The 27,054-nt window shown below is 51.3% G+C and overlaps 2 non-coding genes across 2 annotated transcripts; both read left to right on the top strand.

The window, feature by feature from the left end:
- The first annotated feature begins 21,503 nt into the window (after window positions 1–21,503).
- On the top strand, window positions 21,504–21,575 carry Trnat-ugu (transfer RNA threonine (anticodon UGU)). Its single transcript has one exon. It is a non-coding gene; the product is annotated as a tRNA-Thr (tRNA).
- A 1,328-nt stretch (window positions 21,576–22,903) lies between these two features.
- Window positions 22,904–22,976, top strand: Trnat-cgu (transfer RNA threonine (anticodon CGU)). Its single transcript has one exon. It is a non-coding gene; the product is annotated as a tRNA-Thr (tRNA).
- Window positions 22,977–27,054: the final 4,078 nt, after the last annotated feature.

Raw genomic sequence — 27,054 nt, 5'->3', positions numbered from 1 at the left:
TTGTTTAGCGGCCAGATGTCTGTATGTGGTCTCTACATTTTACTTTTGTGCCCTGCAAACCAATCTTTAACATATCGTGCCGTACGACCACTTAATTCCGTCGTGTCCGGATTACCCAGGAGGTGCTGTCGAACAATTTAATCAAGCCGTGCGAAGGAAGCGCTCAATGGACGCGAGGCCCAAAACAACCGTCGCTAAAGCAGACGACAAAGCCGGGCGCCGATGCGCCCGCCGGCGTGAGCGCGCGGGGAACGCTCGGTAAATTCGCCGCGCCATCTACACTGTGCTCCGTGAGTAAAAACCGCCCTTCGTTCAGCCGCGTTAGGAGGTTCTTGTCCCGCCCGCCACGAAAGAACCGTTGGCTGGTAGAGGTAGAAAGCCTTGCCTTAAAGCAGCAAAGGCTAAGTGCGGTTCTGCGAACGTGTTTCTTTATCTGTTGTAAAGCACTCCTTAAGACTCCCATCTTCAGCAATGTGCGCCTTCTCGTCTCATTTGTTCGAGACAGCTATCCAGTATGCCGTCAGTTGAAGGAGGTCGTATTATACTCTTATTAACACGAAAGTGTTTTATGCTCGGGTACACCAAGATCTCACTCACGTCACATCCGTCATGGAAGTGACGCCGCCAGAAAAAGTGCAATTGACGCTGCGGCGCCTGGATTCGAGCCCTCTATAGCTGCAACGGGAGGTACGTGGCGCTCTACCGACTGCATTATGAGCAGAGACGTGAGCAGCTCCACAAACGCGCCTTATGCCCTTCCCTATGACTCATTCAGATGGTGCTGCCGTCTAGGAGAGGCGAGGAGAAGTTGCGCATTATGACGCTAATGAGCGCCGACAGTTGGCGTCTCGATGCCGGCGCCTTCGTGTACGGGGGGCGCGCTCCGCTGTGGCGCTGTTCGCCTGAACGTTGTGTTTCTAGCTGCTGTTTCTGTACATGTCATTTTTGGTTTTGTTTTCCCGAAATCAACCTGTTATTTTTTGTTTCTTTCTTTCTTGCGTGTCGGCGCCACCTCATCTGGCGGGGTCAGGCTCGCGAACCCTTCGCACATGAAGGAGGTTCCTTTAGCATTCAACAGGAGCAGTACTGCTCCTGTGAAGGCACCTTTCTCTTTTGTGTTTTACCGATTCCTATGAAAGAGGGATCAACCACATTTTTTTTCATTGCAACGCTATCCCTTCAAATAAACATTTATTCCTACCCCTCTCCCTTGCCGGTATCGTTACTGTAGGCCTTTAGCCCTGCCCGCACGTTCCACGTGTCCCATTTACCCGTACGCACTTGTGCCACGTGTCGTACGAGGAGCCATGCATCGTGGTTCCTCGCTGGGTTTGATTTAAACGGCACCTGTTGTCTACCGAGTAGAGTGATTCCGCTAGATGGATAGCGCATATGGGGCCTCAAAAGCTCATTTGGGGCCACGGACCGCCCGCGTGGCTCAACGCCACGCGGGCGGTCAGAGTCGCAGTCGGACGAGACCTGCAGAGGCCAAACTATAGTCTGGACTCTGGTTCTCAAAAGTGTGTAGAAAAATGGCAGCATCTCCACTCCGTAGATGATGACGAGGGCGCGGAGTACGGGGACTCGAAAGGACATTCAAGTTGCGCCCCAAGTGACATCCGATTTGCACCCCGACCGTCATTCGATTTGAGCCGCGAGTTGCACCTTGATTATTCCCTAAATGAAACTGCAACTCACGGCTGAAACTGAATTTCGCTGGATTTTCGCTTGATGGTAGTGTGCACGCGTGCACGCTTATCATCGGTAGAGGGATGGAGCCACCAGCGCCATAGCTTGGCGTCACGGTGGACTTCACTGCTACTAACTGCCAGTTTATGCGTTTAACCATTGCGGAAATAACTGCTGCCTTTAGACGTCCTTCGCATCTGATGCTGTCGCTGATACGGTGGGGGCGAGAAAGGCATAAGCTGTGGCACAGGACAGCGGCCGAGATTCTAAAACGCATTCATTACTTGCGGCTGCCGAAACGACCGCATGTTTAAATCCCCTGTTGTATGTAGATGGTAGCCATGGAGGACAGAAAGTCCCGCATTATACGGCAATAGACGGATTAATGTGGTGGCATTTGATATATAACACTTAACGCGTATGCGTCCACACCCATCGACTGCTCGTTATGTGAACGTTGAAAAGGGCGAAGGCTGCAGATGTGAGCCAAACAAAACGGCCTATCATTAAAAAAATAAATAAATGCGGATTGGAGCGAGAGCGAGGAACTAACTGCCCATCTCGAAATGTTATTCGTATACGAGCTAAGTATGCCGCTTTATCGCTACTTTGCGAGCTCTGGACGGAATGATCGCGGCGTGGCTTTGCAGCCTCGCAATCCGATAAATGCATGCGGCCGGGGGCCGGTTTATATCCATTTTACGGTGTCGTCGCTGCAGATGGTCGGTTGCGCCCTTCACTGAGCGCTCCCAATCGCCTCCGTGCAGAATGGTCGACCGTGGCAATGCTCTATACGCAAATCTGAACGCCGGAGACTCGCAAAACGCGTGATTTACATAAAGTCTTGTCCTCACGACGTCCGCGCAAAGTCGCCGTCATACACGCTCGCAGCACTGTGCATGCACAAGCTTTTGTAATTCACATGCAGCTGTGGTACCTAAAGGCCTCTCTCAGCCTTCCCGCAACAAAAATGACTGCTCTGAACATGCGCAGGGGTGGGGAGTGATGCGGCCATTAAGAGCGGTCGCTGTTCCTGTTCTTTTTTGTCCTTTTTATTTATTTTTTTTAGAGTAAGCTACACTGGCCAAGGCTGAGCAGTTTCGCGTGGACCTTGAAGGGCCGTGCTGCGCAAGCGCGAGGAGCATTACATTGGATTGGATTGGATTGAATCGGATTGAAAATCCAATCCATTTGGAGTACGGGTGTGTAAAGAACTGGGTCTGCACATTCGCCGGTCTGCGCATTTCAGAGGAGTGATGTCATAGCCGCACTGGCGCCGGCGCGTGCCCAGCTGTGCGCCTCGGTTGCGCAGTAGCCAAGTCTGACGCTGCGCCGGAGCCACTTGATAGCCGTTTCGCGTGGCTCCTGGAGAGCCGTGCTGCGCATGCGCGAGGAGCAGTGACTGCACTGGACTGGACTTGACTGGACTGGATTGGATTGGAAATCGTTTTAGCAGCAGTAAGCATGATAATCAGCTAATCATTCAGGAAACCCAAGAATAACCAGCTGAACCTTGGCTCGGGCTACGTATATACTGGCATAGCCGAGGTAAGCCACTGCTAATTTTTGTTTTCGTTTAGCCGGTGCATTCATCGAGAATTGAAAGAGGATTAAGAAGAGTATGCGCGTGTTTTGCGTTTATAAGACTTGCGTGTGACAGATGTAGGACCTCGCATCGGTGGCACGCTTTTGTGAAAACTGCTGTGCTCAATGAAGTGCGAGTGGCGCTTTTTTCTCGGTGGAGTCTCACAAGAAGCTTTGATAAGGGGCGGGTGTTTTATTAAACTTGCGGCCGAATAGTCCAATTGCCACTGGCTGAGGCGTAGCTTGCTCAAGACCCCTGAACTCGAGGTCGTGTGTTCGAATCCGGTACCACGGGCGTTTTCTTATGGGGGAATGCGAAACATAGAAAGGACCCGCGGCGGACATGTGGGAGCGTGTCTATACAGTTTCGTGTTTTATCGACGCTGAGTGCGTCATTGCTACCAATTGCACTCTGCCTGGATAAAATTCATCGGGGTACCGAATTCTGCTTACGTGATTTGAAGGCGAAAGCTTATTACGTGGTGATACTTTTATGTGCTCCTACATTGTATTTGCGTTGATCCTCGCGCGAATTATTTAGTTGTTAAATCTAAATTTATTCAAGAAAGGGAAGGCCGGGGGCCTCGTAAGGTTGTTGATTGCAGGGGGGGGGGGGGAGTAATGGATCAGAGCGGTTTTTATTAGGTCATGACCTCGTGACCGTCGAGAGGTGGCATGGGTTTTTTCGCAGGAGGATTGTTCAGAATTGAATGGCCTATTCATTGGTGCAGGCCATCGCGGCGTAACTCCCGCTAGACCGCTCTTAGTGGCGAACTGTATCATGATGCTAATGACGTGTTCACCTAATGTGAAGGGATCAATACGGGAAGAGGGATCTGGGTGTGGGGAAGTGAAATTCTTAGGATTCCTTCTTTCGGCGCGAAATACTTCAACAGGAAAACTTCCGACACTTCAGGCCACAGCTTTCCCTGCATCAGAGTTCCTGAGCGGGTGACGAGCGCCTGTTGTACTCCCGGGCCGTCACGCGCACGTGTCACGCATTATTCTGACTTGCTCCACTCCAGTTGGCGACGTGCGGTGGTTGCGCTCTCGGCTCTCACTGGGAGCACCGGGGTTCGAATCCCACAGGAACTGAAAAAATGAAGGAAGCTCACACTAAAGTGTAAGTCTTGAAGGCAGCTAAGCTGTACGCAACCATCACCACTATCACGAAGGTTTAAGTGCACGATTGCAGCCGATTTGCTTCTTCTTCGCTGCGCGCAGCGACCTTTACTCTGTCGTTGCTATAAGCGTGAGCTTTTCATTTTTCGGAAGTGATTATCATTGAATATCACCTTGGAGGGGCGTACGCTATGGCGCGTCTTTTTGTTCCGAGCAAGTGTTGCCACGATTAAGGCGAACGGTGGAGTTTTTTTGGCCAATTTTGTCCAACCTCCCTGAGTGGTTATGCTTTGCTTGACAAACTTGCGCAGGGGACGCTGTGCGGTCATCGCGAGCACGCACACGCTAGCGCTCGGCGTTTTCCTGGTTTTGTTAAATACCGGGCAGTCGCCGCGAGTCCCGAGCTCACGTGCGCTCGCTCACTGCGGACACGAAAAATTACCATCTGCTAAACAGCTTCGCTGTTAAAAGTTGCCGTGCGAAACTCGCGCTTTTCTTTACGCGTTGCGCTAGGTGTTGGCGCTGAGCGCACTACGGGATATAGTGGCTGCGCTGGGCCCAACTTTTGGGACTCCTTTATCGCCAAGCATTACGCGTAAAGCTGGATTTTATAAGCGCTGTTCATAAGGTTGTGTGTGCTCACCTACCTCTGGCGTCTGTGCGCTTCGCCTGCCGATCAGCAGCAGTGAGACGACGCCATTTTCATATGTCCAAGTGGTGTCACCGGGAAGCGCATTTCCGAAATTCGCTGCACAGAGCACCAACGTGATATGTCCGTTCGCGGAATGCAGAACGGTAATTCAACTTGGTCACTGGCTGCGCCCCAAACCTAAAGCGACCTAGAGCATACCAAATCACCATTATTAACAGAAACAATGCGTAGAATTCAGTTTAAAAAAAGGAAATTAAATTTAGAAAAACATTTCACCATCTTCTCGTTGGGGAACCCTGAGTAGTATGCGAAGCAGCCATGGGGTCGACTCAAGTTCCCATTAGTTTTCAGTTCGATCGCGGCGATGCGGGAGGAGAATTAGGGGAGTGGAGCGCGCGTGCGCGTCATTTATACCGCGGAGCTACAGTGGCGCCCCAGCGGAGTATGCAGCGGCTACCGTCGCGTCTCTAACCCTAAGCTGCTTCTCATTATCGCGCGTGGAGCCGCAGGTGTTTCCATTCGTTGCGAAATCCCGGAGAGGAGAGGAGCTTCGGAGAGGAGAGGAGGAATGCCGGAGAGGAGACGAGTGTCGGAGAGGAGTGGAGGAATGCCTCGCATACTACTCAGGGTTCCCGCACGGGAAGATGACGACGGTGGTTGAACGTGAAGCTATCTCGTTATGGATTCTTTTGTTGGCCAATCCCTAGGTGCATCCTGCCAAAATCATCATCAGCGGTACCTGGCCAGGCATGCTCAGTGGGGGTGTGGTACTCAGGGTTCCCCTACGGGAAGATGACGACGGTGGTTGTACGCGAAGCTATCTTGTGGATTCTTTGGTTGGCCAATCCCTAGGGGCATCATGCCACAATCATCATCAGCGGTGCCTGGCCAGGCATGCGCAGTGGGGGTGCGGATGACGGTCTACGACAACAAGGGAGGGAGGGACACAGCCACGAGCATGAAAAAACATGTAAAAATAAGATAGACCCGCTGGAGTTCGAACCCAAGCCTTCAGCACCAGCACTCAGTGATGGATTCTTTGGTTGGAACGCGAAGCTTGGATCGAGGCCACTCGAGGCCATCGAGGCGCTCAAAATAATACCGCTCGCAGTGGCATCACACATGTCACGTGGGTGCTCTGTGTAGTGAAGCGTTTGGAAACGCGTCACCGGGAAATAGATGGCTACTCCATTCTAAAGTGTGTTTTAATTGAAAGCCTGTTAATTCCTGGTGTCTGCGGGCGCGGATCGGTTCGAGGTCGCGAGGCGTGTGGGTGTTAAACTGAAAGGGTTTCACTGATTCAGAGGCAGAGACAGTCCGCTGCGTAGATACAAGTAGACGAAACAGGTTGTGAATCCGGTTGGCAAGATACACCAGTAACGTGGGCTGTTCATCTTTCGCTCGCGAAGCCCGTGCGCAACTCACAAGAGAAAGGTCAGCGTGTATGGGGAAGTTTAATTGATTCCTGATATATTCTGGTCGCTTTGGTAACCACGCGCTGCTTCTGGAGAGCCAGCACGGCCCCTCACGACTGGTTAGCGGGTGGAATTCATCTGCCGCAAAACTCGGCTTTCTTTCCGTCTACCCGTCCCCCAATCGGAGCAGCCGAAACGCTCGAGTATCTCCTGTGGAACTGTCCCCACAACAGACGGTGGGCTGAGGCGCCGGGAAGCTCCGACGTGGCTATCCAACGTGTAATCACGACGAGGGCTGCTGCGGTTTACAAGTGGCGTTATTTGCGGCTATACGGCAGAGGAATGACAAGATGGCGGTAGGGAGCGTCTACTGGAGTTTCTTGAGCTCGTGTACGACTCCGACGAGCATGATGCGGCCGTCGGTGAACCTGCGCAGCACGAGCACGAACGGCTTGGTGAGCGCGAACTCGGCGTCGCACGGCTTGTTGGCGCAGCTCGGCTTGGACGCCGGCGGGCCGCCCGTGGGCGCGGGAATGGTGGGCACAGGCAGGCCTTCGTCGAGCACGAGCGCCGTCTTGTGGAGGACGTCGTTGAGCCGGGCACCGCCCGCGGGCACCAGGGTGGTGAACTCCGCGTCTGACATGAACGCCGTCTTGACGCCCGCCTTGAACAGCGTCGTGTTCAGCGTGCACCTGCACGCGCAACCACACAACACAGTGACCGCGAGAAGACTCCCCCGCCACCTCGGCCGGGAATTGAACCAGCGTCCTTGGGCTCAGCAGCGCAACGCCTTGCCCACTGAGCCACCGCGCTGTGTTTTCCAACGGGACTTATTCCGGCACCAACAGTGGGTGACCTACCTAAAGCAGGGGACAAAGGATTAACGCCGGTCTCTCAGAAATCAAAATTATAGTCGAAAAACAGCTAAAATAAAGCCCACTATCTAGCCCAAGGAGGGTAAAAAAAATGCTCTAATCGCATTAGTTTTGAAAATACTTTTGAATATTCCCACGGTTATGTCTCCGCTGCGGGCTCGGTTTGGTAAACAACAGATGGCGCCACGCGGCCAAGCTAAAAATCACCCTAAAAATAGGTACGAATATCCTCCCAGAGAACCGTCACGTAAGAATACCCGGCGGGGTTCTAGGCGAGCGGGTAGTTCCCAACTCACAAGTGCCAAAAACAGAAGCTCTTTAACCAATTATTGCTCACGAGCAAAACGTCCAACCAAGAGAAGAGCAAGAAAAAGAGAAAGGAAATGATAAGACTCATGCAACCACTGATCACGACCAGTATATTGCAGAGCCTGCCCTACCGGAAATTTACCCGCACCAAAGAACGTGAAAGAAACACCGTCATTACGACAGCACGTAAAGCAGTTCTCAACCTCACAATTCTGACCGTCAGACGAACTAACAAAGGGTGGAACACCAGCGTAAAATAATGAACATACATAGACGGGTCTAGAAGTAGCGGACTCGATGGAGGGATGAAATAACAGTATTCGGAGCAAATAATGGACTCGGGAAGCGCAGGACAACAGCGGGTCAAGGTCAGTAGGAGAGGCCTTCACGCTGCAGTCGTCCTAAAGGAGGGTGTTTGTGATAATGACGTTGAATATAGGTCCTCAAGTTGTGTCTTCCTGATGCATTTCAAGATATCGGAGAAACCGCTCTCCTGGCAACCAGAAAGCGGATGTAAAAACGAAATCGGGAGGGGCAATCATACCACCTTTAAAAAGAAACAGGCATCCCAAAACAGAAAAGAAAGGACAGCAGGCATCACCCCTTTTGAAAGGAAACCACTGCACGCCATGATAGACATGGCAACGATCCAGCGACCCGCATAAAAACTCTCCTCTACCAAAAATATGGGTACAATCCTACACAAGAAAAGGCGGTATGGCAGCCTCAAGCTCATACGGGGAAAGTTTCAATATGACCACAGTATACACCGACTCTGGGATGTACGGAAGCACGAGGCCCCAATTGCCGTAGTTGACTACTCTGGCAATATTTGTGACTGCGTGATCCTCTAACATACAAGAACAAAAAAGTGGAAGCTGGAGCCATCGACTTGGAAACCCGAATAGCGGAAGTATCAAATAGAAGCGTAGCGTCATTATAGACTCACGAAGGACATTACACATTTTTCTGGAGACAGAATACCAAGCGCTTCGGTAAGATATTCCTATCCATGGTGCAGAAAGGTAACGTCACCTGGACAGCCGGATCCAATGGTCAGTAAGCGAACGACGCACTATGCAAGAGGCACGCGAACTCGCCTACCGTGCTTCTTACGACCACAACTACTACACTGCCCTCTTAGAAAAACGTTAAGAACGAATTCTCATCCTATGCCTATAACACAAACTTTCCACTAGGCAAAACGAGTTCTCAATGCTGAAAAATCACAAGCTCTGTGAACAAAAAACCAACACAGTTATCTGGAAATCCCTGCGCGTTCAGGTGCTCGGTGAGAACATCAGACATTAACTTGGAACACTGCTAGGGTAGCAAAGGGAGAACAATTCAAACATAACATATTCCACTTCATCGAGGCATGGGAGGCAGATTTGATCAACTCGTTACCTCTAAATGAGAAGGCAAGGGAAGAAGCTGCTGCATCTGGTGACGTAGACTCAGGTTCCACCTTTGAGCTCCCTGCCATCTCTTTACCCCATTTTGCTAAACCATAACTATTTCTTCCTGAACAAAGATCTCTCTCGCTCTCTTTCTTTCTCACTCTCTGAAAAAAGCAAAATTGTTTAGCCCGGCCGAGATATCACAGAATAAACGTTTTAATACACTGACACTGACTCCTTCTCGCTCAAACTAACTAACGACTCGCATTTGCAACCTTTCACGCTCAAATTTTACGCCACAGAAGCGCAGAGAGCCTTTGTCTTTCCTAAGACAGGGCGGTTGGAAGCCCTCGTTTCTAGTCTTTCTCTTTTCGATAACCTTTCGTGGTCGTGAAGCATAGATCACAAATGCAGCATCTGCGTATTAACACCCTCCGTGAGAATCGAAGTATGGCTATCGCGCCTTACATCTTAGGATACAAACGTAGACGTCCCTGCAACTTTTTTTATTTCGGGCCCGCAGCGCCTCAAAATACCAAGGTATGTCAGAAAAAGGGCTCGCGCATTCCGAAACTATGCCTGTCGCGATCTCAACATCGAGTTTTATACTAAGATACCGTATTTACTCTATTCTAAGCAGCCCCATTTTTCCACGATCGCGATGCCCAAAGTGAGGAAGGCGGGGAGAAGGGGGGTGCTTAGGTTCGAAAAACCCTAAATTACCCCCCCCCCCTTTTCCACACACACACCACTTTTTCCGCGGCCATATCTTGACAAGAAGGACCCAAGGAATAATGTTTTATGTCGCAAGCATTCAAAAGAAAAAATAGCAGTGGCTTAGCTCGGCTATGGCAGGATATACGTAGCGTGAGCTAAGGTTCAGCTGGTTATTCTTAGGTTTCCTGGTTGTCTAGGGTTAGCTGATTATCATGCTTACTTCAGGAGCCACGCGAAACGGCTATCAAGAGGCTCCGGCCCAGCGTCAGACTTGACTACTGCGCAACGGAGGCGCACAGCTGGGCAGGCGCCGGCTTCAGTGCGTCTGCTGCGGCTATGACTTCACTGCTCTGGAATGCGCAGACCGGCGAATGTGCAGACCCAATTCTCTACACACCCGTACTACAATTGGATTGGATTTCAACACAACACAATCCAATTTAATCCAATCCAATCCAATCCGATCCGATCCAAACCAATCCAATGCTCCTCGCGCTTGCGCAGAACGGCCTTTCACGGCACACGCGAAACCTCTCAACCTTGGCCAGTGTAGCTTACGCTACAAAAATGGGTACAGACAGTGAACCCACCGCTTACGTCGGATACTCAGTCCCCCTCAGTGCCATTTGAGTCATTTTTGCAGCTTAAATTGGCCCGTCGGTCTCAGTGTCCCCAGTAGGTCGTCACCTCTTCCGTTGAAGTGGTTTGTAATCGAAAACTTCATACATGACTTGGCCTCAACGTCAACTCGGGCCCGTTTCCACGCGTCTGAAATGCGCCTCTCGATGGTTGCCTAGAAAAGGGGGTGCTTAGATTCGCATGCAAACTTCTTCCCAACTTTTGTTCCTGAAAGTAGGGGAGGTTGCTTAGAATCGCGAAAATACGGAATATAGTAGCGAGCAATCTGGCGCCCCCGTCTAGGCGAGCCGCGCTTCAGTGAGTGTTGCGTCATTTAGCGGGCGGGCACCACAGAGTTTCATACTAATATACGTTTATGAAACTCTATGGCAGGCGCGTTCCACTTGTCCTTGGCATGGCTCATGATCGAACGGGCTTTGGAGTTGCCTCTGCCAGCAAAACCGCAACACTATTACTGTCAAAGAATTTAAATGGGGTGACATATTTTCAAAAATAAAGCTACAAGAACATTTATTTGTGAAGAATTATTTTAAAAACTCTGTGCTTGACGAACAGGGAAAAAAAAAATTCTGCTCCTTTCTGCTCCTGCTCCTTTCCTCGCAAATGTCGACAAAAGACGATAGTCTTTGTCGACATTTGCCGTGTAAATGCCTTCCTTCGCTTTCCTGCTCACCTATCATGTTGTCCCTCTTGCGTCGCGCTCCTCCCAAGTTAAACACGCTAAATGTTTGCTCAAGTCAATTTAAATTTACCGCGTTCCACTGCTCCAGGCCGGGGTGCCTCGATGCCAGCGCTGCCGTACGGCGGAGACGCGCGTGAATCGAGGCGCCCTACTTCAACGTTTATAGAACTGCGTTGCCCTAGTCCACGTGCGTTCCAAGCAGAACGTGGAACCTATGTGGTAGAAATTCTTAAAATGCCGCCAAGAGCTATTGTGGCGCGGGCGACAGCTGGCGACAGTGTTAATTTTTTTTCTGCGGTAAATGTAGTATTTCATTTCGCGAAAACATCCATGATTTTTTTTTGTGAAGGAACACTTTAAATATCTCATGCGTATTAATTTTCTGTCTTATATTTGCGTAATGCCTTGTTCTTGTTCAGCAATGTTGAGAAGTATGAACATATAAACCGGACTTAGACGTTTAGATTTGGCTGTGAGTATACAAGATTATTGCGCAGACTTCGTTTCACTTTGGCCGGGTGGCTGAATCGAGTCACAGTCAGACAGACAGACAGACAGACAGACAGACAGGGTGTGTTCCAATTTCTTCTTTAGACGGCTTCGTTGCCGTCTTCGCGGACAGTCCGCCGTGTTAAGCCCTGTTCCAGTCCAAATGAAGCAGTCAACGAGGACCGCTTCGAGGAGACGGCATAAAAATCAAACGATGCAGGCTACCTTCCTGTCTAAACCAATAAGTGACGCCAGTGCCACCTTTTTCCCTATTAATGTTGTAACAAAACCACTTGTTCTTTTATTGAAATATTTAATATAATTTACTAGAGTTGAAGATAATTTTGTGTAATATTTAAATCACGTATAATGTTTGTAATAATAACGGTAATATTATTTATGAAACCTACGGCTTGCGTTGCTCTACATGTGTGCTACGAGGTTGTCGTCCGCGTTGATGTACTAGTTGATGTTTCGTTCGGGACCGCTGCACCGTTCCAATTCTTATTCCTTTAGACGTCTAGTTAGACTGCTTCGTAGGCTGTCTACCAAGCTGTCCGCGAACTGGAACGCAGCCACAGAAAGACCAAAATTTCTGGGTTTAAGTAGCCCACGAAAGACTATCGTCTTAAAAAAATGTTACATTCGATCTTCCCTTTGGCTTCAAGCGCGAAATAGCCAAGCCAAGTCGGCGAGGACCGCATCCCTCGACAGTGGTGGCCCAGAAGATCGCCCTCACCGCGACTCTATCCTGGTGAGGGGCAGCTCCACGCGCACCGTCTTGGGCTTGAGCTGCGCGGCGAGCGCGGCGAGCAGGGCCTGCGTGACGTGCGTGCGCAGCTCCCGCATCATGGCCGGCCGCTCGGGCATGAGCAGCAGCAGCGACGCGTCCTGGTAGTGCAGCTCGAGCGCCTTGGCCGCCACGGGCGCCTCCACGTCGGCGTAGAGGAAGCGGCCCACGCAGCACGCGTACTCCAGCTCCACCGCGGCCGTCGGCGTGGCCGTGAAGGCGCGGGGCTCCGCGCACCGCTCGAAGCGCGCGTCCGCCTGGAGGCCCTGCGCCGTTCGTCCAATGATTGCGCGGATGTGCTACTATCGTGATGAATTGAAACACGAACAACGGAGCACCGTGGCGAATGCACGGGCATGGCGAGGGTCGGCCCGTGGAACTAATGCCCCTACCGCGACGAATGCACTAGTGCCCAGACGGGTCCCGGTCAACACGGTAACTACGTACACGACGGAACAGACGGACTGCTAAAACTATCGAGAACGCGCCCGGAAGGCAGGTAAAGGGAGTTTTCATGGAATGAAAACGTTTGTGTAGAAAGCTCTTCTGCTCGTTGCGGCTGGCGCCTTTCAGGCCGCTGGGCACGGAGCGTGCTCGGTTGCTTTTGTGCCTTGTAAGCTGATTTGTTGACGACTGGTGCACTGCAAGCGCGAAAACAAGCCGCGATGGACTCGTTTAACCTGGGAACGGTATTTCCAAACGACGACCCTTCGCGACGCATATACGCGTGTCTAAGCAGAGCGCACGTAGATGTAGGGTAGACATAGTATCTAACCTCTAACGCGAATTTCAGGTACGTTTTCTTCGAAAATGTTTTAGTTCATAATGCTCGTGAGTGGGGTGTCCATGCCACACACTTCATAGCACGCTGTTTGGGCACCTTCTTTGAACGGTGTCAAACTTAGACATGCCGGCCTAAGTTGAGGTGAAAACATACATCCGACCTCACTCGCTCAGCAGACGGCCGCGTCTGACTTCACTCGAAGCTCACCTCCCATGGCGGAGGCGCGATCCGTTTCACGTTAAGGTCGACTTCAGGAGGATGCAGAAGATGCAAGGACGCGATGCTTACGTGAACGAGTAAACGAAAGGAGCGTCCTGCAGCGAAAATTCTGGCTCCGTACACACGCTCGAGGAGGATAGGGAAATTTCGCAGCGTACCTAGTTAGGTTTCTGCAGGTCGCACAAAAGAGTCGTCCTTCGGGTACCAGAGTTCATGGTTGCGCGGGTGCGGGTAGAGCCACTAGATCAGGTTTCAGAGTATCGGAACTCTTTTCTGCCATTATTTTATGCCTCCGACAGCGGCCATTGGTCGAACCGCGTCACGTGACATTTGCTTAATCCGGGAAGACCCATGAGCGCTGACATTTTGGTGCCTCTATGTGGCTGCGAGCGCGCTCTTCGATAAGTCCTGATTTTCGGAGCGCAGTGCGGCTGTATGACACATTCAGAGTGAGTTTTCAATGCCCCCATACAGAGTAGCGATACCGTGCTGCTCTGTACTGTGTTGTTTCAACCGGCGGGACAGTGGAAAACGCCTGCATCGCTACCCGCTGGGAAAGAACGACACTGGCCTAGCGTAACCTATAGCCACTTAAAAAGCGTTGCTTAATTAGTGGCCCTAGCGTAACCTAGAGCCACTAAATAAGGTACGCTAGGGTAACCGAGCCTTACCCTATCGAGCGGCGCGCTGTCTCTAAATCGTCGAAAAGTCAACACAGCTGGCATGGTTGCCAAGCGTCGCCCGGACCAATTCCGCCCGTCAATGTCAGCCGCAATAGGGCGCATAAAGCTGGCCACCCTGGCGTCAGGCACCAAAATGGCTGCCGCCCTGCGTCAGTGTTGTTATACCTAAGCTTAGCTTATTTAGTGGGTCTAGGTGCGGGGAACAACCGGGAAAAACCGACGTCACTCGCCATCAGACCGCCTTCAGTTTTCCAGCCGTGGCCATTTAGCGGGCTGCGGACTCGTACGGCAAGTGGAGTACCCTGTAGTAGTAGACCGAGGCGAGCAGCAGCTTGGTGGCCGGGTCCACGGTGTCCGGGGACAGCACCTGTCCGATGAGCGGGCTGCAGCTCTCGAACGCGCCGTTCACCGCCTCGGCCACGTCCGTGGGGGAGCTGGTGTAGAAGGCGATCCTGTCCACGTCGCAGCGCATCTGCGACGCCACCAGCGCCCGGCAGTCGTCGTTCACCTCCAGGTTCCGGTTCACGAACAGCCTGCGCCGCCCCCCGCGCACACGTCATCCTGGCACTCGCCCCGCAGACACGCGTGGTCGACGGGGCGACGGAGTCGACCGGAGGGGAAGGGGATGATGACACACCCCAAAGCAACGTACAGTACGATACAGAGTCAGCGATGATTCCTTTCGACAGAGGCCACGGAACGTCGACGCGTGCAGTGAGAGCGAATGGAGTCTTTGACCGTTATGGGAACGCAGCTGCGCTCCCTCTAGCGTACACGCGTGTACATACGGGGCGTTAGCACCACTAAATAAAGGCTTTTAGAGTATCGCCACTCTTTTGTCTCACTGTTATGTGCCGCCGCGATGTTCATTGTTCGGTTGGCACCACGTGATATTTGTTTACATAGGGGCGCAGCCTTTTTGTTTCTGAGCAGCTCTCTCTCTCTCTCTCTCTCTCTCTCTCTCTCTCTCTCTCTCTCTCTCTCTCTCTCTCTCTCTCTCTCTCTCTCTCTCTCTCTCTATCTTCTCTCTCTCCGCCATCTCTCTCCCTCTCCCCCTCTCTCTTCCCTCTCTCTCTCTCTCCCTCTCTCTCTCTCCCTCTCTCTCTCTCCCTCTCTCTCTCCCTCTCTCTCTCTATTTCTCTGCTGCGCGGACACTAACTGGGGCGGCCGGTCACACTCTGCCCGTCACAACCGGCGGCGGCTTCGTTGGGAGAGATGGCAACACTGCAAGCCAGAAACAAAATGGCCCCCAGACGCTTCCGGGTGCACAAAGTGGCGGTACTCTTGAGCGTAGCTCGCTACAAGGCGTACTTGCAGATGAGCACGTTGTCGGTCTTCGCCATGTCCCTGTCGATGGTGTCGAACAGGGCGTGCAGCGCGTCCCTGAGCGCCTCCTGCTTGCCCACCGCCGCCGCGATCATGGCGCCCAGCTCCGCCATGGTGTCGCCCGTGGAGCACGTGTGCGCAGCCAGCAGCGACGCCGCCAACCCCGCCGGGCACAGGACCACGTTCTGCGACAGGTTGCTCGCCACCTGCGTGCGGGGCAGCATACGCGCACCTGCATTCGGTTGCTTCGACGCTGCCGAAAAGTGGAAGGCCCTGTGCTCGTCGACGAGGATCCGCGGAGAACCGGAAGAATCTGGCGAACCGGGGACGGCAGCCACCGCCAGAGGTTTCCTGGACTGAGGGGGAGACCTACCACCTAAGACCGCGGCGCGAAGGTCCCAGTGCTGGCTGGTTTTTTTCGAGAAAACAAACGCTTACTTCTCGCTTTCTGGGCTCCCTTATTGTGCGAGTATACCTAGCGGCGATGCCTTGTAAACATGCCCACTGCGGGCGTGGTTTTAATGAAGGTGCATTAAAGGCCAACTGCAACGGAATTTTCGGCTCCTTAAATGCGCTATTTTCCGGTAGTATGACACCTTAAAAGTTGCTACCTGCAAAATTTTGCGGCCCAAATCTGCGTCGCTGCATCGTAAACGAAGATCAAGAAGGCTCTTTTCAAACCGAAACTGGAAAAAAAGGGCGGCCATTACGGCCGGCCGTTACTCTCGGGAATCGAGTGGGCGCAGCCGGTGGATTTTTTCGCGGCTGCCTGCGAGTACAGGGAATGCATTCGATGTGTTTCGGGTCGTTCGTTTCTTCAAACACTTAAAACATGCGCGACAAAAGGTTGGGAAGTTCCTGCAAACATTATTGCTTCGCTGTGCGCTGCTCAGTTGCGCCTATAGGCATCCAGTAAAACGAAAACGCAGGCATCGCGAGGCGTCGTGGCGAAGCTGGGAGCTAGGAAATAGGCACACCAAAGGCAGCGTTGAGCGCTAGGTGGGCGCCGGCACAGCCAATATGCCCTGTGCCGATAGAACCATCTTGATTCATTGATAGATTATAGGGTTTAACGCGCCGACGCATGCGCAGGCGATGAGGCGCGCCGTAGTGGAGGGCTCCGGGTTAATTTTGACCACCTGGGGATCTTTAACGTGCGTCGAAATCTCGTACACACGGGCGTTTTTGCTTTTCGCCTCCATCAGAAAAGCGGCCGCCGCGGCCGGGAATCGAACCCGCGACCTCGTGCTCAGCAGCACAACGCCTTAGCCACTGGGCCACCGCGGCGCGTGATAGAACCATCTCGTGTTTGCGAGACAAGAAAAGAAAAAAAAAATGGCCGTGTATCTGCTGCTCCTTTCGTTGCAAATGTCGACGAAAGACGGTAGTCCACTGGCGTCCCTGCCATGTAAAGACTCCGTTTTGTTTCCCACTCGCCTCTCACGCCGTTCCTCTGCGGTCTCCTTCCTCCGAAGATAATACGGTAGAGGTTTGCTGAAGTCAATTTAAATTTACCGCGTTCTACTGACCCAGGCCGGGTGCCTCGATGCCAGCGCTGCCATACGGCGAAGACGCGCGTGATTCGAGGCACCCTACTATACAATGTTTATAAAACCACGTTGCCCTGCTGCACGTGTGTTCCAAGCGGAACGAGGAACCTATCTAGTGGAAATTTTTCGTTACTGTTGCCGTTTGATTTCGTATGATTCCGCCAGGAGCTATAGTGGCGCGGGCAATTGATGTAGTAATTGATTTAATATGGCAAAAACCAAGCATCCATGATTTTTTTAATAAAGGAACACTACAAATATCACTTATGAATTGATTTTCTGCAACACATTTGCGTAATGTTTTGTTCTCGTTCAACAATGGTGGCAAGCATGAAGATTGCCACCGGGCTTAGAAGTTTAGCTTTGGCTGTGGGTATGTAAGAATATTGCGCAGATTACGTTTCACTTTGGCCGGGTGGCTGAATCGAGTCACAGACAGAGCGTTTAGCGAGAGATGCCCTGCGCCTCCCACGTCGCTCTGGGGGTTATGGTCTCCCTTGCATCGACCTCATGAGCCAGTTGTTGGCCCTTAGAGTCGTCTCTTCACTTCTCAGTGACGTAGAAGCTCAGGGCAGACCTTTGATCCTATACTTTCTCGGTCCCTCTAGACGGGTTCTTTGTCCAACTATGGCCAGAAACCTGCACCCCAGTGCAGCTTTCCCGCCAAGACTGTTCAAGGCCGTCATTACTTTAGCTAAGGAAATTCGTGCACTGGATGCTGATCTCGATTTTGTGAATGAACAACCTGCCAGGCTGTGTGAAAAAATAGTTACTGCGAGATCGGGCAGACGTGTGGATCCACCAGATTTCCCCTGGTTACGGCTGACTTCAGGTAGGCTACCAGAGGACGCCAAAAACATCCAGTGGCAAAAAGCGTGGCGAATTCTTCCCACAAAAGATAGATTATTTCGCTGGGGAGTAACACAGAACTCTTCCTGTCCCAACTGCGGTCAACCAGAATCCACGGCTCACACGTTCTCAAGCTGCACTGTTGCGCGTTGCTTTTGGCGCATCATACACCGTGCCGCTCCAAGTTTGGGGCTTGCACGGTATCAACTGAGAGAACAGTGCCCTGGCACTCCCCTTGGCAAACTATTCGTAGTGATTGGCGATTATATACTATGGCGTAATCGCTGCAGGGCTGTAGCACAGAATCGCAGGCTACGTATGCAGTGGCCCTTGCTTTCCTTCTTCAGACAACACCTCGTGACCTTTTTGGAAGGCGAGTTGGCCCTTTTGGGTGAGGAAGAGTTTTTGCGACATTGGTCTACCCGGTTTATTGAGGTTTCAAACAAAAGGGTTATTATTCATGCCAGTTTTCCAGACCTGTGTCCTTAGGGATTTTCGTTGTAACAATTGATGTTGGTGTTAGAATTGAGTGTTAGTGCGCTACAGTACCCGTTGTGACATAAAACCAACCCTGTTTTGTATATTGCTGCATTCTTGAAGCGAATGTTTTTGTATCATGGTTTTCCTCGCATGTTAATCTTTTGGTTGTAAGCAACTCTAAATTGTTTGTATGTTAATCTTTTGTCTACAATCAACTTGAAGCTGTTTATGTGTTTCTGTAAGTATCTGTAACTGGCAGCTTTCGCGCTCTATTAGTTTTGTAGCGACAGGCGCTGCACTTGTTTAATTGTTTCTGGTTGTTACGTTGTACCATTGATACCAGGATTTTTTTATAATAAATTTATCCTTTCAAGACAGACAGACAGACCGAAATTTCTGCGTTTAAGTAGCCCACAAAGACTGGTCTTTAAAACGCTTTATTTGAGCCACGCGCGAGAGAGCGGTGTGGGAGGGAGAGACTGGCTCGGGAACACCTGGGTGGTTTTGAGAATGAACCCCTTAGACGGTTTGCTTCGGTTGCCTACACATTCGTCTTACTTGAAAGAAGGCTCTTTCGGTGACGCGCTTAACTCTATTGCGTCCGTAAAGACACTGTTCTCACCGAAAAGCAAGACCACAAATTTTGACAATCTTCCAAATTTCTCACTACGAAACGTTTGCAGTGATGTAACTGGTTGTGCAAAAAAAAAAAAAAACCGCACTGCTCATGTTAGCTTGTAAGTGTAGCGATCAAACGGAATCAGAGGCAGCCCCGCAATATAGCGCAATCACGCAGCGATCTGCCGTGAATTGCGTCAACTGACCCCGTGACGTCACGAGGCAGTGCGAGAAAGTGGCCGATCAGTCGCCACTCTTTCACCTTGCTTTGTTTTCTTGTTGCCTCGCTTAATCATTCGAAATTCGCCCAAACATTGGAACGGCTTGAAACATTGGAACATAGAAATTGCGTGCGTGGCGATATTTCGAGCGAACCCTATACTTATTGTTTTTGTGGTCCAGGAATACGAATTTCCCCTCCGCAAGAGCACGCTCTGATGCGGGTTGCTGCAGAATATGAAGAAATAGCGCTCCCCTTCCACAACAACCCGCCGCAGTGGCTCAGCTGGCTAAGGCGTTGTGCTTCTGGGCACGAAGTCGCGGGTTCGATTCCTGGCCGCGGCGGCCGCTTTTCTGGTAGAGGCGAAAAGCAAAAGCGCCCGTGTGTACGAGATTTCGGCGCACGTTAAATATCCCCAGGTGGTCAACATTAAGCCGGAGCCCTCCACTACGGCGTGCCTCCTCGCCTGTGTTGCGTCGGCGCGTTAAACCCTACAATCAATAAATTCCCTTCCACAACAAAGGTGACGGAATTAGCGCCGCCTGATCCTCAAAATAGCGAGGACCGGGTTGAGAAGAAATTATGCTCACACGTGCGCACGCATGATGCCGCCATTACATGTAATCGTACTCTCCGCTCTCACCGATTATGTCGCAGGGATGCTTTCTAAGCTGGTGTTGGGCCGGCGAACGTGCGCAGGGAAATCTCGCCGAGCGATGACGTCAGCGCGCGCGCCGGTATTGCTCGACCTTCGAGAACACTCTGCCCAACGTTCGTGGCGCGAGTGTTCTTCTACTCGTCAGTTCACGTGCTTTCGCGACGGAAGCGCAGAACAGCTCGCGCTACAGACGCCGAGTGCGCGAAGCCTGTTGCCTCGGGGCGTCCACTTTGGGAGAAATGTGACAGCCTGCGCACGAAACCACCTGGGCGCGCACTTTCAGCGGTAAGTTCAGAAATTCGCGCGAGGTGCAACAGCCGGGCCTCCGGAGAAGGGCGATGGGGCGACAGGAGAAGAGCGTCACTGCCGAAGAAAAGCGAGTGCGGCGCGAAGGCCGCCTCACCGCTGCTCGAAAAAGGACGCAACCACTTTGGTCCGACCTAGCGTCGGTAAATGAGTTACGCTTAAGAGTACCGCCACTTCGTGCACCCGGAATCATCTGGGGGCCTTTTTGTTTTTGCTTGCAGTGTTGTCATCTCTCCCAACGAAACCGCCGCTGGTTGTGACGGGCAGAGTGCGACCGGCCGCTCTAGTTAGTGTCCGCGCAGCAGAGAGAGGGAGAGACAGTGGAGAGGCGCCCAGAAACAAAATGGCTGCGCCCATATATAAACAAATATCCCGTGGTGCCGACCGACCAATGAAAATCCTGGCGGCACATAACTCAGAGAAAGAGTGCCGATACCCTAAAAGCCTTTATTTAGGGACGCTAGTCCGACCCGAGTGTACGAGCTCGCATACGAGCTCGCGTACGAGCTCACGTACATTAAGCACACTTTAATGACCGAGTGTTCATTGCTCTTTGGGGGGCTAACGACGCCACCACGCAGACATCTTGGCCGAGTCTTCAAGCATGACCGCGCATAAGCTTAGCCGAACCATTGAAGCACTCTGGCCGAACCAATGAGTAGGTGGGGCCGACAGCTTCGCTGTTCGCCCAGTCTTCGCGCCACTAATGCGAAGCTGTTCCATTTTGTTTTCTCTTGCTGTTTGCAATGTTTTACTTGTTGGTTTTGTTTGGGCTTGCTCAAAGCCGAAACGTTAATATACTGGCGTTCGTTACCCGTTAGTCTTCTCGTTTACAGTACATTTTACCGGTCCCATCGTACCTTATTCCTACGCATGCATATATATATATATATATATATATATATATATATATATATATATATATATATATATATATATATATATATATATATATATATATATATATATATATATATATATATATATATATATGTGTGTGTAATCGAAAGGCGTGGGTTCGGTCCCCGGACTCTGGGCGCGTGTTTTTCTTTCTTTCTTCTGTATAATTAAAAAAAATGTTTACCTAATTAACCGTAGTGAAAAAGAAAAGAGCCTGACCACACCCCTATGCCTCCTTTGGCGTTGTAGACTGCTGACCCATCTTTCTGTATTTCCTCAACGAGCCCCTCATTTTCCTTACGATATTATTCTGCGAAAGCCTAGCGAGGGTCACGGTTCTGGCAGCCTTGATGCCTAGGTAGCATAAGAGGGCTTCCCGCCAGTAACCCGCTCATGACAGGCTGTAGACGTTCGAGTCACGCCCCGGGGGTTAAAAAGAAGGTCCCCTTCTCCCCGTGTGGTCAGAGTGGCGCTGGCTACCACCCTCAAGCGTCAGATACACTTCTAGTAAATATAAATAGCCCAGAAAGTGAAGCAGAACACAGTCGCCCAGATAGCCGAATTGGTAAGGCATTCGACATGTAATCGAAAGGCGTGGGTTCGGTCCCCACTCTGGGCGCGTGTTTTTCTTTCTTTCTTCTGTATAATTAAAAAAAAAATGTTTACCTAATTAACCGTAGTGAAAAAGAAAAGAGCCTGACCACACCCCTATGCCTCCTTTGGCGTTGTAGACTGCTGACCCATCTTTCTATATATATATATATATATATATATATATATATATATATATATATATATATATATATATATATATATATATATGTACCCTTCTGAAAAGTTCCGTATATACGGAAATATGGGAATACGGAGTACTTTTCTAGAATGACACAAAGCCGCAACAAAACACGGAATATATTTGAGAAACACATGTGAACGAAATAGTGCATACTTATCCAAGAATATGGCACCGATTTGATGTCTGTAAGTTTACTAGAACCGCCAAATCATTGTCCGTACGCATTCCGTATATACGGATTATACGGAAATCATACGGAGTGTCATTTTGCTTATTATTGAATATAGAAACACGAAACCTGTGCCAAACGTTTTTATTGCGCACACAAATGTGGTTCCCTGTTTTTTATACTAACATCTGCTTTCGGTGTGCTTGGGGGCGGCATAATCCGTATGAATTCCGTATATACGGAACGTTCCAGTAGGGTATATATATATATATATATATATATATATATATATATATATATATATATATATATAGCGAATCAGAATGGGAAAGGAGGGGCTCGTTGAAAATAATACAGAAATAAGGATTGCCAGTCAAGAATGCCAAGGAAAGCAAATGGGAGGATGCGGTAGGTCATTGAAACAAATAAAGAATTTTTGGAAAAACGAAAGAAAGAAAGTGGAGAAAAAATGCCCACCGGGTGGGATCCGAACCAAAGACCTCCAGAACACGCGTCTGGTGCGATGACCACTACGCTACCGGCGGGGCTGTTTTTCCCCTCCACTTTCTCGGGTATTTATGTTAAGGGATTTAATGTCTGCATTTAAGAGTGGTAGCCAGCGCCACTCGGACTACTCGGGGTGAAGGGGACCTTTTTTACCACCGGGAACTGACTCGAGTGTTTACAACATGTCGAGAGTGGTCGACCAGCGTTGAACCCTCTTAAGCTCCCTATGGCACCAAGAATGCCAGAACAGAGGCTCTCGCTATGCATGTAGCGAATCAGAATGGGAAATGAGAGCTAGTTGAAAATAATAGAGAAATAAGGATTGCCAGTCAAGAATGCCAAGGAAAGCAAAGGGGAGGAAGGATGCGGTAGGTCATTGAAGCAGATAAAGAATTTTTGAAAGAAAGGAAAAACAAAGAAACGCAAACAAATACCTAAACATAAATACCCGAGAAAGTGGAGGGGAAAAACAGCCCCGCCGGTAGCGTAGTGGTCATCGCACCAGACGCGTATTCTGGAGGTCGTGGGTTCGGATCCCACCCGGCGGGCACTTTTTCTCCACTTTCTCTCTTTCTTCCAAAAATTCTTTATCTGTTTCAATGACCTACCGCATCCTCCCCTTTGCGTTCCTTGGCATTCTTGACATACCAAACTGTAGTATACCGGCGGACTAGTAAGTACGAGACTAAATCGAAGAGCCCCAGTAGCTAGTGCGTTTCGCTACTTGGCACAAGGCAGATTTTCTTACTATACACTTACTAGGAAACTCTATGGCACAAGGTATCCGGATTCGATCGGCGGCCGCTTCAGACGGTAGCGAAATATTGGCAGACGTGTGCTCGAACGTAATGCGGCTATTCATCGCGCCGACGGCGCAAGCGTGTAAATCAGGAACACTAACGATTGAGTCACGCACGGCGCACGGAGGCTTTCAAAGGAATAACAGGTGCTTGGGTTGAACGGCGTCGTGTCGTGTAGACACGCCGGCGTCACCCGAGACAGTGCTGCATTTAGCACTGCACGGGCGGTGGCAGGTTGGTCCGGTCGCGCAATAAAAACTGCGTAGACCTTGTACAGTTGCTTTTGTCTGAAAGTTTTTTCAACCTGCTGAGCAGAGTAAAAGTAAATCGCAGTTACTCTGTATTCTGCGAAAACTTAAATCGGCCCCTTGATTTCGAAGGTAGTGATTGCAGGTAACGTCGCGTGTTCTTTCGCGAGTGTTCAATTTTTTTTAATACCTCAATTTGCTACAGGAGTATAAGGTGCTGGAGTATAAGAGAGTTTAGCTCGGTCCCAGGGTAAGTACGCGAGCCCCGTGCAGTAAGTAAGCAGTGGAAGCGCAAAGGCTCACGGGTACGTCGTCTGCTCCCGCCACTTCCGCTTCGAGAGCTCTCCTGGCTTCCCGTTCAGGGTGCCTCGATTCACGCACGTCTGCCGTGCATCGGGGCAAGTCCCGTCCGCCAGCAGCGGGTGGGAATATGTTTTTCTGTTTCCACCGAAAGAAAAAACGCTCATGATTCGAGCCTTCAACGAATAATAACGATGGATGCTACCAGGGGCTTCTCTGAAAGGGAAGCACTCTTTGAAAGACAACATGCACGCAAGCGCGTGAAAGCCGCCGGAGGACGGGAGCCCAGGAGAGCTCTGGAACCGCAAGTTGCGTGAGCAGACGACGTACCCGTGAGCCTTTGCGCTTCTACCCCTCTGCTATTGGTGCCCGGCTGGGCAAATGTACGCTGACGTGAAAGGGTTATTTGGCTCAGTAAAGCTTCGTGTTAGGCTAGCTGGTAGCTAGACACGAGGAAACGTAGAGCGCTGAAGTTTACAGGACGACCACGGCATAAACCGACAAACGAAACGGCCTCACCCATTTCCGAGGCAGCGCGAGGAGTCAGCATATACAGCATTTTTAGGATGACCAAGTCGCCAGAATTCTGCCTCGGAAAAGGAGCAGGGCCTCCGTTGTTAGACAACGTGTGGGCACGCGCAGACAGAGAGTTTTAGCAATCCGTCTGTTCCGTCGTTTACGTAGTTACCGTGATTACCGGGACCCGACTGCGCCTGTGTGCACGGAAGGGCGAGGAGGCGCACCTCACCGTGACGGATGCAAGAGCATGGCGAAGGCCTGCCCCCGGAACGAATCCCCCTACCGCGTCGAATGCGCAAGTGCCCAGACGGGTCCCTGTCAACACGGTAACCACGTACAACACAGAACATACGGACTGCTAAAACTCTCTATTGGCACTTCAGTCTCTTCCTCACACCAGTGATGCAAATAGCCACGATTTAATTATCACTCAACGTCATGGAAACAAGAGCACCCAGGAGAGGCCCCCAATGCATTGCAGAAAGTACGGAAGTAGTTGCGCCATTTTTGGCCGTGCCCCGCCCCCAAGGCCGTTCACGAAGCGTCAGTGATGCTTCGTTCCTACCGCTGACTTCTGATTGAAGTCCGCCGGTTTCTTCGGCGTCCGTGTACCCGATCAGCTGCTATTGCAGCGAAAGCTTTCCCAGTGGGACCCATGGCGTCCTGTGAAAAAAGACTAAGGAATGGCCTCATAGACCGGTTGGTCGATCTAAAAGCTCCGATAAGATCTCCAGACACAAAAGCTCCGATAAGATATCCGGACACGCGGCGCGTGCGTGGCACCGTGCTTCCATTCCGTCAAAATGGTTACTCGAAAACCGCGAAAAAGGAACGGCTCCAGGTATAAAGAGGGAGCACAATAGCATGCCTTTCTTTCGTAAACCACGGGTCGGTCGGTATACATCCAGGCCGTTCGTGGATGCGTTTACTTAGTGTGCGAAAAATGGTCGCATAGGTTCGTCCTTCGTTTGTGATTCCGGTCTTCGATGGTTCGACGATCGGTTGGACGCGCGTTTGATGTGAGAAGCATTGCGCGCTTCTGTCAGCTTCCTTTAGGAAGGGATGGTGAAGTTGTTTGACCGGAAGTGACGGTGGAGAACGAGAGACGCAGACGATCAAGAAAGGAAAAGGTAACGGACTCCGTGGACATTCCCACGTGCCGGGAGGAGCCTCACAGGAAGGGGCATCAGGGCCTCGCCTGAGTATTCCTTCCTCCACGCTCAACGTGTCCCCATGGACGTAACCGAACTGCTAGATAGAAATGAAGGCAAACTTGGCAATGCGGTTCGAATATCCGATCTTTGTGGCTACCGTGCTCGCGTAAGAGCAAACTTCAATTCCAGGGAAACGCACAGGAGCACTGAGGCGCACACCAATGCTTTCGCCTGCTCTACATCACAACAGGCGCTTGCAGGCGTCCTCGAAGGGCCGGCTACGCCATCGACGCACTGCGCTAACCACGCAGCTCGCTATGGCGGTGTGGCCGAGGGGAGGAGAGTTCCCACATACAGTCGTCAAAAATCTTAACAGCAACAAAGACGAGAATTCCAGCCTATGCGCAGAGAAGGAGCTTACAGTAGCCACCGCCGCATCTTTGGCGGCTCAGGAGGCGCTCGGAGGCTGGCCTGCGGGGCCGCACTCGGCTGCTACAGCGCATGCGCACAACCTCACAGTCTAGCCCGGGCACTACTGCAAGCTCCGTGTTTCGCGTGGCACCTCCATTTTTTACCTCAACACTTTTGAGGGTGGTACACCGAGTCTGTTACGGCCGTGCACAACAACGTAAGCAGGGTAAATGCGCCGGGGCTGAGTAGCTCACGCGAGGCGATGGCATCTCCTCAGGGAAAGAAGGCCCTACGGAGCTCGCAAACAACGCCACCTATATAACACTGTCTCATGCGTCGCGCGTTTTTCAATGCGGCCGCTCACCCGCGGTATGGCGCGCGCCGGCGGTCACTGCTTCAGTTGGGAGCGCGCAGCAAGGCAAGAGAGCAGGAAAGCGAACAAGAGGGAGCAACGGGAAAGCGTCTGTTTCACCGCGTCGGCTCACACTTCAGGGAATGGTATGCAGGCGGCGTTGTCACGAGTGTACCGACCCGCTTGCGGAGAGACACGGCCAGCACGACGCGCTGCCGGGGAAGAGGCATACGAGCGGGACGTAGGTAAGGCGTACCTGCTGGAACATGCAGAGGCCGAATTTGTTGAGCGTCTGGGCCGCCGTGTTGTTGGGGTCCTCTTTGGTGGGCGCGAGCGGCTGCCGTGGGGCGGCTGCCTTGGTGCCGCACCCGGGCCCCTGGGGCGCCGCGGCAGCCGCCTTCTGGTCCACCTGGCTCATGACGGCCTCGCCTCGGAGGGCGCCCACAGGGTTCGCGCAGTTCTTCCCCCTGGCCCTCCCTCGCTGCTGCGTTCCACCATCAGCTGATGGTGACAGTGCTGGTGACGACGATGACGCTGGGTGGGCCACTCATACCGCGTTAGTGCCTTTCCGCTCACTGCACTGCCTCTCCTTCACCAACTTCCCTTATTGTTTTATTTCTCTAGATACTTTTCATGCTGTCTTTCCTTTATTTTTTATTTTTTACTTTATGTCGGTTTCAACACTTCCTGATGCTACGTCTCATGTTCGAACAGTTTTTTTTTTCTGTATATATTTCCCTAATATTTTTTTTTCATTCCTTAAATGTGTTCTTTAATTACTTTGTAATTTCTCTCTGTGAGCGCCCCTTTCCTGGCCAATCCCCCTGAGTGAATATGAGCCA

This window comes from Haemaphysalis longicornis, unplaced genomic scaffold (genome assembly GCF_048455015.1).
Source record: "Haemaphysalis longicornis isolate Haplotype H1 unplaced genomic scaffold, Haemaphysalis longicornis Haplotype H1 scaffold_8, whole genome shotgun sequence".
Taxonomy (NCBI): domain Eukaryota; kingdom Metazoa; phylum Arthropoda; class Arachnida; order Ixodida; family Ixodidae; genus Haemaphysalis; species Haemaphysalis longicornis.
This window is presented reverse-complemented; position numbering and strand designations above follow the sequence as displayed.